Raw genomic sequence first — 13,106 nt, 5'->3', positions numbered from 1 at the left:
CGTATGTACCACTGACTGTAGCCATTTTCTTATTGTATTGTATTGTTATTATTGTAACCCCCTGCTAGTAAAGAACCGTTGGTGGGTCAGATCCCAACATATTCTTTGAAATACAAATTGGTGTCGTGTCTCTCTTTCCATGCTAGTGTTATATAAGTGTAATCTAGTCACACGTGTAGCTGCAAAGTGCTCACGGCGTGTCTTTGTGTGTGTACGCACCGTGTGTACTTTGTACGACCATCGCGGCATTTGTACACAAAGTGTGTACACGGTACAGGGCTTTGTACGCTAACTGTGTAAAAAGTACGTAGGGTAAGGATTGATTAAAGCGGCCGCAGCGGCTCCATTTTAAAGTGTATTGAATGTATTTTTAAAGTGTTGCTTTTAGTCCTGTAAGTAAATCAACATTTACAAGACTTAAGCTGCCTGGACACTCTAAAATTCCAAAATTCTTTTCATGTCTCATTTTTACGTCCGCTTGTCCTAAACTGGTTCAGACCTTTTCCACCTAAGTTACCACATGTTCAAACAGAGTATGGAGTGGAATTTAAAATTGCACAGATACTGGACTCACTGCATCATCTCAGCAAATTATAGTACCTCATTGACTGGAAGAGCTATGGACCAGAGGAGAGGTCATGGATTAGAGCACAGGTTCTCAAACTCGGTCCTCAGGACCCCACACGGTTCATGTTTTGCAGGTCTCCTGTAGTTTTTTAAAATGTGACAGTGGGTGATACACAGAGCAGCTGCCGGGTGACATGGAAAATGTGAACCGTGTGGGGTCCTGAGGACCGAGTTTGAGAACCACTGGATTAGAGCTAAGAATATTGATGCTCTTTGTTTGATTTCTAGTTTTCATCTGAGATTTCCTCAGAAGCCCAAGATGTGTCTGTAGTCCACCCCAGAAGCGGGGGTTACTGTCAGGACGCGCGGCCAGCACTGTTGTCCTGAACACTCACCAGTGTCACTTCAGGTGACAGGAGGGATCTGGCATCTTCCAAGCTATGATAATCCTCTGCAGGGTTCCTGGGGAATCGAGTGTTTGCTGTGCATACTAGTTTCCAAACTGCAGCACCTTCCCAGGCTGATTACACAGGTGCACAGATTCCAGAATGCAGCAGTGTTCTCAGACCAGTTGTTAACTATTCATGTGCCCGAGGTTTATTCAAGCTCCTGTGTGCAGTCTATGATATTTTCTGACATTGCTGCATTCCATGTTTTCTAGCTGATCTTCACTTCACCAACCTAAGTCTCAGTCCAGCCTGCCAGTTACCTTGCAGCCAATCACAGCCCAGCAAGGGGTTCAAAGGAAGTCTAGCTGCAGCATTCTGGTCCTGTGCAACTAGTTACATTGTAGGTATGACAAGTGAACCTGCATTTTGTCTTCTGTGCAGTTACAAGGTCCAGTGTCATCTCTTCAGCCAGTAGCCAGTCCGATTCAGCTGCAGTCCTCAGCTGGTAGCCAGTCTAGTCCAGCAACATCTCTTCAGCTGGTAACCGGTTTGGTTCAGCTATATTCCTAAACTGGTAGCCAGCCTGGTCCAGCAGCATCTCTTTAGCCGGTAGCCAGTCCAGTTCAGCTGTATTCCTCAGCCGATAGCCAGTGTGGTCCAGCAGCATCTCTTCAGCTGGTAGCCAGTGTGGTCCAGCAGCATCTCTTCAGCCGGTAGCCAGTCCAGTTCAGCTGTATTCCTCAGCCGATAGCCAGTCTGGTCCAGCAGCATCTCTTCAGCTGGTAGCCAGTGTGGTCCAGCAGCATCTCTTCAGCCGGTAGCCAGTCCAGTTCAGCTGTATTCCTCAGCCGGTAGCCAGTCTAGTTCAACAGCATCTCTTCAGCTGGTAACCGGTTTGGTTCAGCTGCATTCCTCAGCCGGTAGCCAGTCTGGTCCAGCAGCATCTCTTCAGAGGGTAACCGGTTTGGTTCAGCTGTATTCCTAAGCCAGTAGCCAGTGCCATCCAGCAGCATCTCTTCAGCTGGTTGCTAGTCCGGTTCAGCTGTATTCCTTTGCCGGTAGCCAGTCCAGCCCAGCAGCATCTCTTCTGCCGGTAGTCAGTCCAGTTTAGCTGTATTCCTCAGCCGGTAGCCTGTCCAGTCCAGCAGCATCTCTTCAGCCGGTAGCGAGTCCGATTCCGCTGTATTCCCCAGCCAGTAGCCAGTCCGGAATAGAGCCACTTGGTGGTTCATTACCTGAAATATATACCAACGGCAGTTCTCACTGCTACCCAAATCTCCTGCAAAAGAGCTATATACAGCCTCCTCAGTTCCAGCCCAGAGTTGCAGCTGCTGGACACCAGTCATCACCTGAAGCAGGTAACACTGTGCATCAAACTTCTGATAATATTCCAGCAATTGTGCCTTTAATATACATCCGGTGATTTGCACATGGTAAAAAATGGTAGTTGAGCAGTGCGCATGTCACAACATTTGTGTTAATGGGAGTAGTAGTACACAGGAGGCTAGAGGCACAGGACATCTCTTAAGTTGTGTTGGTTCCCTTGTGCGACCACTTCCATTAGCCCAGCAGCAGCCGGTGATGGTCCCGCATACTTAGATCTCCGTGGCTGGTGTATTAGTCGTGTGGAACCAGCCAGGTAGTGCACACATACACAGCGCACGACTAATATACCAGCCACAGAGATCTAAGGAAGCGAGTCCGTCACCGGCCGTTGATGAACTGACAAAGGGGGTCATTCCGAGTTGATCGCACGTAGCAACTTTTTGCTGCTCATGCGATCAACCTGACGCCGCCTATGGGGGAGTGTATTTTAGCATAGCAGGGCTGCGATCGCTTGTGCAGCCCTGCTATGCTCAAAAAGTTTCAAGCAAAATAAGACCAGGGCTGCAGTTACTCACCCAGTGCGACGGATCCAGCGATGAAGGTCCCGGTCCTGACGTTAGACATCCGCCCTCCAAACGCCTGGATCCGCCTGCATCGGACTCACTATGCCTGGAAAACGGTGAGTATCCGCCCCGGAACACCTCCCGCCTGTCCGTCTTCTTGCGATCGCCGCTGCGATCACATTTCTCGTTAGCGGCGAAGAACCGCTGCGTGCGAACGGGTCGGAATGACCCCCAAAGGGAGCCGCACAAGGGAACTAGCCAGGAGGCTCTCGTATACAGGTACGAGTGTTAGGCAGAGTTGACTGTTGTGAGTGGTGTGGTATGGTTTTCCGGCGGTCAGGGTCCCGGCGACCAGCATACCGGCGCCGGAATCCCAACCGCCGGCATACCGACAGCTGGGCGAGCGCAAATGAGCCCCTGTGCTCGCCACACTGTGGGCACGGTGGCGCGCTACGTGCGCCACGCTATCTATTCTCCCTCTAGGGGGGTCGGGATTCCAGCACCGGTATGGTTGTCGCCTGGAGGCCTGCCGCCGGCAACCAGAAGACCACCCGTTGTGAGGGGTGGTCTTCTGTATGCCGGCGGTCGGGCTCCCGGCGCTCAGTATACTGGCGCCGGGAGCCCGACAGCCGGCATACCGACACTTATTTTCCCTCGTGGGGGTCCACGACCCCCATAGAGGGAGAATAAAATAGTGTGGCGCGCGTGGCGCGCCACCGTGCCCGTAGCGTGGCGAGCGCAGCGAGCCCGCAAGGGGCTCATTTGCGCTCGCCACGCTGTCGGTAAGCCGGCGGTCGGGCTCCCGGCGCCGGGAGCCCGACCGCCGGCCAGCCGTAGTGAACCCCTGCTTCTGCTTCCACCTAACCATTGACGCAAACAAATTGGAACCCTATTAACTCACACTGTGGACTTTTAAACAACTCTGTGAAAGAGCTGTAAACATATTAACTTTTCCTTTTTACAGGTTTTGTGTACACACATATGATTCAAGCGCTCTGTTACTTATATTATCACATATAAATAAACCTTTTCCTGGAGCTGCTTTGTAGTAACTGTGAGAGGTGAGCCTGCGGTGCGTGTGGTGCCTGCTGCCGTGCAGGTGTAGACTCGGTACTCACCAGGCGCCGCTCTCTCTCACCTTCAGGTACCGGAACCTTCAACGGACCTGGAAATCTTCACTCGGATCCGGACACGGCGATTCCCTCTCGGAGCTGACCGACGACCGAGCTGAGGAGAGAATGGTTTACATTAAACTGGAACAGGGGATACCCCAGGGGTGGCCGCGACCTTCACTGGTTGGGTGAATGGTCATCACCGGCACAAAGCCTCAGCCACCCAGATTTCACACACTCGCGCTTTCGCACGTAGTGTGATGAAAAGGATTCTCACGTCCGTGAGCAATCCCGACTCCGGCGCTCGGGGACAAACAAGGGACAAACGTACACGGATGCTACTCACCGTCACAAGTCTTGCACTCCGATCTTCTCCACTTACAGGTCCCTGTAAGGAGGCAAAGAGAAACAGCCGTGCAGGGCCTAACTCTACCCTAGTGTCACACCCTATACTAAATACAACAGCAGAGCCCTCAAACTAGCTCTGTGGGTGTGGTGCAACAAAACTATGCAAACACAGACATTTTGCCCTGCACGGTAACAACATACATCACAATATCGGAATGCAATATCACACGGTGTTGTCCCTTTAAATCCCTACCTGCCGCTGGAAGGGGGTGGGCACCGCACGGCCTACCCACCTCCTGTGCCTTCCCCAGGGCCGGTGCAAGGTTTCTCGGCACCCTAGGCAAAACTTCTGCCTTCTGCCCCTTCCCCCGGGTGGTCTTCTGGTTGCCAAACGTCGGGATCCCGGCGCACAGTATACCGGTGCCGGAATCCCGACACCCGGCCTACCGACACATATTCTCCATCGTGGGGGTCCACGAGCCCCCCGGAGGGAGAATAAATAGGGTGCCTGCAGCGCGGCGAGCGCAGCGAGCCCGCAAGGGGCTCATTTGCGCTCGCCACGCTGTCGGTATGCCAGCGGTTGGGCTCCCGGCGCCAGTATGCTGGTCACCGGGAGCCCAGCCGCCGGCATACCATACTACACCCCCTTCCCCCTACCCACCCTTCAGAAGAAAGGCATGCTGCTCTCACGCCCTCCCCCCTACTCTGGTAAATGTCTGCTGTTCTATCCCCCTAAAATCTGTGTGCATGCTGCTGTTCATCCCCCCAGACTGTGTGCATGCCTGCTCCTTATCTCCTCCCCCCACCCCCTCACCACACCGCTGTTATCGCTCTCTTTCCTTATCAATGCAGAGAATGCACTGTGCAGACACCTTACCTGCAGGCTGCAGTGCAGAGTTGGAACTGAGTAGTCTGTGAAAGAGCCTGGAATGAAGAGCAGCGCTGCATGTCACCCCCAGCCAGGACTCCAGGAGCTGTCAAAGTTACTGCCTGTGCCGGGTGGAGGTGGAGCTGGAGGCTGCAATACGGGAGCTTAGCAGTCACGGCTACTGTAAGATAAGCATTCTGGGGGATTGCAGTGGCTGTAAAAGGTAGGACTATGCTACCTTTTTTAGGCAGCTGTAGCAGGCCGCCCCCTCAGGTCCCGGCGCCCCTAGGCAGCTGCCTAAAGCTGCCTAGTGGAAGCTCCGGCCCTGGCCTTCCCTTAGGTGGGCCTCAGATCTGCCTTCCTAAATACTTCGGGGTGGCCTGGGCCTAGCGCCCAGGGCCACCTGTATTCACCCCGGGGGCTCTAATTCACTGGGCCTAGCGCCCCCTAACTCGCTGCCCGTTGGGTGACCTGGGCCTTGTGCCCAGGGTCACCTTATATATACCTATTCGGCCAAAATACACTAGGGCCTAATGCCCTCTATCTGTCCCACAGGCCTAGTGCCTGGATTGTGCCCCGGGCCTAGTGCCCGCCTAACTGGTGCCCGTTGGGTGACCTGGGCCTAATGCCCAGGGTCACCTTAATGTGTCCCTACTTGGCCACGGGCCAGGAGGGCCCGACTATGTGCCCACGGGCCGAGAGGGCCCGACTGAATGCCCATGGGCCTAATGCCCGAACACCCGGTGGTCTAGGGATGGGCGGGTACAGGGGCACCTGAGAAGGGCCTACCTGACCCGCTGGGAGAGGCACCAGGGGGGAGCTTCGGCAGCCCTTTGCTTCCCACCCCTGGTGACCCCTCCGGCGCTCTTCTTTAATCTTCGGCCGCTGGCCCGTCCTGGCCAGCGGCGCCGCCGTCGTCGCGCCGCGTCCAGCCGCCGCTGGACATCTTCTTTCCGAGGGCTGGAGTCTTCAGGCCTCTTCAGCGGCCACCGGAGCTCTTCTCCTCTCCTCCGCGCAGCGTCTTCTTTCCTCTTCTTCCGCCCGTCTCGTCTGCCGCTCTTCGGCGCGGCCTTTTCTTCAGGCTCCCGCCCGGCGTCTGACGTCAGACGCCGGGGGCGGGGCCTATGACGCGGCGAGCGCCGATTGGCTCGCCGCGTCCCTCTCCGATTGGCTGCCGCTCCGGGAGCCGCGATTGGCTCCCGGAGGGCGCCAAGATTCAAACCCCTCCACAGCCTCTGGTCCGGTGCAGGGAAAAGGGTAATCCCTGCACCGGACACCCGCCGCCGCCACGCACCCAGCGCTGATGTGCCCGCAGGGCACATCTCTACATTTCCCCCCCTTTTTTCCTTTGTAGTCCCTACAAAGGTCTCCACGACATCCATTGTCCGCGGGTCAGGGAATTCCAAGGTCCTTCCGGCGAAGGTGCATTCGGGGGCCCAGCCTGGACCAGCTGTGACCCCACATCCTTCCTCCTCCAGCTCCGGGTTACTCTTACGTCCCGACCTCCATCGGCGGATCCTCTGGGGGAGTGGCATCTCCTCACGGTCGCTCGACGTTGGCCACCAAGGGGAATCTTCCTCCACGGGGACAACAGTCACCCACTCTTGACCTCCGTTATCGTCTGTGGCTTTGTCCCTGTCTTCCGGGTGTGGTATCGACCACCACCCAACAGCGGAATCCTCCGGGGCATCCGTTTCCTCCCGGGCAACAGCCACCACATGTCGCATTTCCTCGTGGGGCATCTCCAAAGGTCCTGTGTCTTCCTCTGGAACGGGTCCTCCCACGGCATCACGATCCTGTCCCCGTACATCCGTCCATTTCGGCACTCCCGGCAGGTACTCTTGCTCCAGGACTATCTCCTCCTCTTCACGGAGGGCATTCAACTGGGAGCATGACTCCACCCGATCCTGCCAGTCACTCTCGTCGGCGCTTCCGATGCCAGAGTCGTCCTCCATCTGTTCTGGGAGGGATTCGTCGGCGGACAGCTCACCGTAGTCCGAGTCTTCCTCCGATATCTGGACTGGGGTATTATTTTCCTCATCAGCGTACTTAGTCCTTTCCGCTGGCACCTCTGTTTCCTCAGCGTACTCCTTCGCTTCCGCTGGATCCTTTTCTTCCTCAGCGTACTCCTGCGCTTCCGCTGGCATCTCTTGGTACCCAGGACACTCCTGTTCCGCACGTCCTGGTCGTGGACGGTTCCATCGCGGGGAGATTCCGGACGTCTCAGTCACTGGGTCTTCACGCTTTTCTTCGCAGCGTGGTCTCTTCACCTCCCAGTCGTCCACCTCCGCCTCATGCGGGAAAGGATTCTGCCTTACTGGGGTCACTTTATTGGGACAGAGCAGGTCCGCGGCATCTTCCCAGGGGCACTCACTGGCCGCATGTCCTGGTCGCCGACACTTCCAACAAGGGAGGGCCACTGCCACCTTCTCCAAAACGGGTTCCTGGTCCACCTCCTTCACTGGGGAATCTTCACCCGTTGGTTCCGGCTCAGAGGAAATGGGCACCTGCGAACTAACTTCAAGCAAGGCCTTCCGCTCCATTTCCCTGGTTTCCTCCTCCCATCTCTGGGCGCGACCATCCGCAATCATCCGGTCTTCATCCCACGGACAATCGGGAAGCGCATGTCCTCTCGCCTCGCAGAGCGCACACACAGGCTCTGCAGCCACCCGGTCCCAAAGCTGCTGACGAGACTCCGTCATCTGCTTCACCGTGGCCTCGTAGTCCGTCCTGTCTTCCGTCCATGGACATTCCAGGAGCCGATGTCGGGGATCTCCACAGTTTTCACACCAGGAATCAACCTCGTCTTGGCTCAACTCTTCGTCCCAGGGACAACTGTTGTGCTCATGCCCGTAGTTTCCGCAGAGTAAACACCAGGACTCGTTCTTCGCTTGGCCCTTCTGACGTCTTCGGCCCGCTTCCTGGACCACCTTCTTTGGGGACGTCTCTCGCCAAGTACACTCGCCGGCAAAGTGTCCTGTTTGCCGACATTTCTCGCAGGGCGTCACAGCGGCCTTCTTGCGCCCCTTCTCCCGGCGCTCTTCTTTTCCACGCTGGACCGACCGCTGCACCATCTTCAAGATGTCTGCCCCAGACACCGTCACCCAGTCGCTCTGGTCCGCACACATCCGGGGGTGAGTCTTCTCCGGAGCCGTTCGCAGGGAGGTCTTCTTGGTGGCGTTCCACATCGTGTCCGTGATCCGGTCTCTTCGATCCTGCCGACTACGCCAAGTGTGAGAGGTGAGCCTGCGGTGCGTGTGGTGCCTGCTGCCGTGCAGGTGTAGACTCGGTACTCACCTGGCGCCGCTCTCTCTCACCTTCAGGTACCGGAACCTTCAACGGACCTGGAAATCTTCACTCGGATCCGGACACGGCGATTCCCTCTCGGAGCTGACCGACGACCGAGTTGAGGAGAGAATGGTTTACATTAAAGGGGGTATCGACCCTTCTTCCACTGGAACAGGGGATACCCCAGGGGTGGCCGCGACCTTCACCGGTTGGGTGAATGGTCATCACCGGCACAAAGCCTCAGCCACCCAGATTTCACACACTCGCGCTTTCGCACGTAGTGTGATGAAAAGGATTCTCACGTCCGTGAGCAATCCCGACTCCGGCGCTCTGGGACAAACAAGGGACAAACGTACACGGATGCTACTCACCGTCACAAGTCTTGCACTCCGATCTTCTCCACTTACAGGTCCCTGTAAGGAGGCAAAGAGAAACAGCCGTGCAGGGCCTAACTCTACCCTAGTGTCACACCCTATACTAAATACAACAGCAGAGCCCTCAAACTAGCTCTGTGGGTGTGGTGCAACAAAACTATGCGAACACAGACATTTTGCCCTGCACGGTAACAACATACATCACAATATCGGAATGCAATATCACACGGTGTTGTCCCTTTAAATCCCTACCTGCCGCTGGAAGGGGGTGGGCACCGCACGGCCTACCCACCTCCTGTGCCTTCCCTTAGGTGGGCCTCAGATCTGCCTTCCTAAATACTTCGGGGTGGCCTGGGCCTAGCACCCAGGGCCACCTGTATTCACCCCGGGGGCTCTAATTCACTGGGCCTAGCGCCCCCTAACTGCACACAGGCCGGAGGCCTGATTTCGCCCCCGGGCCTAGCGCCCGCCTAACTCGCTGCCCGTTGGGTGACCTGGGCCTTGTGCCCAGGGTCACCTTATATACCTATTCGGCCAAAATACACTAGGGCCTAATGCCCTCTATCTGTCCCACAGGCCTAGTGCCTGGATTGTGCCCCGGGCCTAGTGCCCGCCTAACTGGTGCCCGTTGGGTGACCTGGGCCTAATGCCCAGGGTCACCTTAATGTGTCCCTACTTGGCCACGGGCCAGGAGGGCCCGACTATGTGCCCACGGGCCGAGAGGGCCCGACTGAATGCCCACAGGCCGAGAGGGCCTGACTCTGCCCATGGGCCTAATGCCCGAACACCCGGTGGTCTAGGGAGGGGCGGGTACAGGGGCACCTGAGAAGGGCCTACCTGACCCGCTGGGAGAGGCACCAGGGGGGAGCTTCGGCAGCCCTTTGCTTCCCACCCCTGGTGACCCCTCCGGCGCTCTTCTTTAATCTTCGGCCGCTGGCCCGTCCTGGCCAGCGGCGCCGCCGTCGTCGCGCCGCGTCCAGCCGCCGCTGGACATCTTCTCTCCGAGGGCTGGAGTCTTCAGGCCTCTTCAGCGGCCACCGGAGCTCTTCTCCTCTCCTCCGCGCGGCGTCTTCTTTCCTCTTCTTCCGCCTGTCTCGTCTGCCGCCCTTCGGCGCGGCCTTTTCATCAGGCTCCCGCCCGGCGTCTGACGTCAGACGCCGGGGGCGGGGCCTATGACGCGGCGAGCGCCGATTGGCTCGCCGCGTCCCTCTCCGATTGGCTGCCGCTCCGGGAGCCGCGATTGGCTCCCGGAGGGCGCCAAGATTCAAACCCCTCCGCAGCATCTGGTCCGGTGCAGGGAAAAGGGTAATCCCTGCACCGGACACCCGCCGCCGCCACGCACCCAGCGCTGATGTGCCCGCAGGGCACATCTCTACATAACCACCATTTATAGCGCAGACAGGTATAGAATTCATGGTTTATTACGGATTTATTTGCACTACACTGCTTTTAGGTATTATAATGCACCTTTCTAATAGATGCCACTAGAGGGAGCCCTTGACTACGTAATGCACTGAAGGTGCTGAGTCTATACAATAACTGCATGGGAATTACACATCTCCAGGGAGAGAGATCTTGTGTATATGGGGAGTCATTCCGAGTTGATCACGTGCTAGCTAGTTTTAGCAGCCGTGCAAACGCTATGCCGCCGCCCACTGGGGAGTGTATTTTAGCTCAGCAGAAGTGCGACCACCTGTGCAGCCGAGCTCTGCAAAAACAGTTTGTGCAGTTTCTGAGTAGCTCTGAACCTACTCAGCACTTGCGATCATTTCAGCCTATTTGTGTCCGGATTTGACGTCATACACCCGCCCAGCGAACGCCCAGCCACGCCTGCGTTTTTTCAGACACGCCTGCGTTTTTGCAAACACTCCCTGAAAACGCTCAGTTGACACCCAGAAGCGCCCCCTTCCTGTCAATCTTCTTGCGGCCGTCAGTGCGACTGAAAACTTTGCTAGAACCTGTGCACAACCACAACGGGCTTTGTACCCGTACGTCGCGCGTGCACATTGCGGGGCATACGCATGCGCAGAAATGCCGAATTTTAGCCTGATCGCTGCGCTGCGAACAACGGCAACTAGCAACCAATTCAGAATGAGCCCCCCCACGTGTTACTATTTGCACGTATCATAGGAATAAACAGTAAATACAGAAATAGAATTAGCCATATTTTGCTTTGTTTTTTTACATGTCCTTTATTTTACTTTTTGTTTAATTTTTACACCAGTTTTATTGATTACTATAGGCTGACACTAATGTATAGTGGCAGAAAGATCAAGTACATTACAAATGTGATAAAATGTTTCAGAACCTCTGATGTGTAGGTAGATTTTTGTGTGGATAGCAGTGACAGGTATTCCATGATATTAGTGTGTATAAACTATAAAAGCTCAGTCCGCGGGTGATTCTAGGTACAGCTAGTCAGGCTTACCATACTATCCCTTTAAACGGGGCCACTTATGAATTACACAGGTTCTGTGGCGGGCTGGCTACAAGCCTGCATTTCACCTGGTTTTAATCAGCCACAGAACCTGTGTAATCCATGAGTGTCCCGGTTTAAAGAGACAGTATAGTAAGCCCTCTGGCGTATTTAATTTGTTAATTACTTACCCCCTGGAGCCCCACGACGTCAGCAGCAGTGCTGGTGAAATCACCAGGCAAATGGTACTGCGGCCATTCTCCTGGTGTTTTGCGCATGCGCAGTATGAAAATCACTGGAAAAATGGCCGCTGCACCATTTTCCTGGAGATCTGCGCAAGCACTCTAGACTCTGGTACAGCGCTAGGATCCCCAAGTGCCCAGAATCTATCGCTGATGGATAGAGAGGAGGAGGCTCATATGGAGTCTACACACGGCCATCCTCCCCTCTTGAAGCGCCCCTGGGAAAGCCTATCTGCGGGGCAAAGTAAGCCAGCGGGGCAGTAAGGAATCAGAAGCTGTCCCAGATACCCCGGACCCCTGTTTATGTAGAGTTATGAAAGTCAGTAAGTTAATTGTGGAATAGATTCGCCATTTTACAGGCAGCCAGTGGAGGGAGTAGAGAATGGATGTTATGTGGCTGGAACGGGCTGGTTGCTTAATAGCCTGGTAGCTGCATTTTGTCCTAGCTGTGAGTGGTGTTATTCATTTGCTGGTTGACCCAGGCAGAGGGTATTGTAGTTGTCTGATTATGATGATTGAAATGCATCTATCTGTGTAGGCAGATCTTCTGAGGGAAGAATGAGGATTTGATCGTGGCTGACACCTGATGATCAAACTCAGGCCACCATCCATGACCACACTAAGATTCCACACATGATCAGTGGTTTATAATTCTGAACCTCCAAGAGAAAGTCCTGTTGGTTGGCTCAGCTGCAGTCATGTCCTATGATGGTGTGCTCCTAACATGAGAACCTTTGTTTTATCAGGATTCAGTCACAGCCAACTGGCACTCATGCACCCTGGAGCTCAGTATTGGGTTCTCTGTACTTGGAGAAAAGGACAGGCACAGCTGAGTATAATCCACATAGCAGTGCTAAACCAGGCCATGTCATCTGACTACTTCACACAGTGGGAGCAGGGCCGGATTAAGCCCTCTAGGGGCCCAGGGCACCCAAGACTGGATGGCCCCTCCGCTGACCACCAGCACCCACACACACATACACCGGTTGCACGCGTTGCTCACCTCCCGCGGTCACAGGCAACGGGAGCTGCGCTGCAGCAGGGGGAGAAGAGAAGATACCAGGCTGCCGGGGCAGGAGGGATCCACGCTGCCGGGGGAGGAGTGTGGCTGTGCATGTGGCTTCCTTCTGTCAAATGTCAGAAATGCTGAATGGCCAGATGGGTTGGTCTGGCCATGGGAACGCCTGTCCGAGCAGCTCTGACTCTGTCGGCATGCCGTAAGGCCATGACGTGTCATGTGGCACGCCCTGGTGATGTGCACAATATCTACGGTGTGTACACAGAAAAGGGATACCAGGCACGAAGTATAGCCCCAGACTGTTCCGGAGTTGCATCACTACATAGGAGGCATCTCTAGCAGAAACCAGTTCTGCAGTGGTGATGGACATTGTACGTAGCGGCAATTTTAGGGGCGGGCTAGCAGGAAGGTAGCCAATGGTGCTGCAGCCTGACGGCAATCACCCCGCCAGTGCCCTCTGCACCCACCTGCTGTCCACTTCAGCCCTTAAAAGAGTCCCAGGGACTGTGCAATTTAAAGTTGGCACCAGCCGCTTGCCAAACCCGGCTCGTGGACCGGCTGCCAATCAAAAGAAGGGGCAGCATTTTTATTTTTT

Source organism: Pseudophryne corroboree, chromosome 4 (assembly GCF_028390025.1).
Source record: "Pseudophryne corroboree isolate aPseCor3 chromosome 4, aPseCor3.hap2, whole genome shotgun sequence".
In the NCBI taxonomy this organism is placed as follows: Eukaryota; Metazoa; Chordata; class Amphibia; order Anura; family Myobatrachidae; genus Pseudophryne; species Pseudophryne corroboree.
This window is presented reverse-complemented; position numbering follows the sequence as displayed.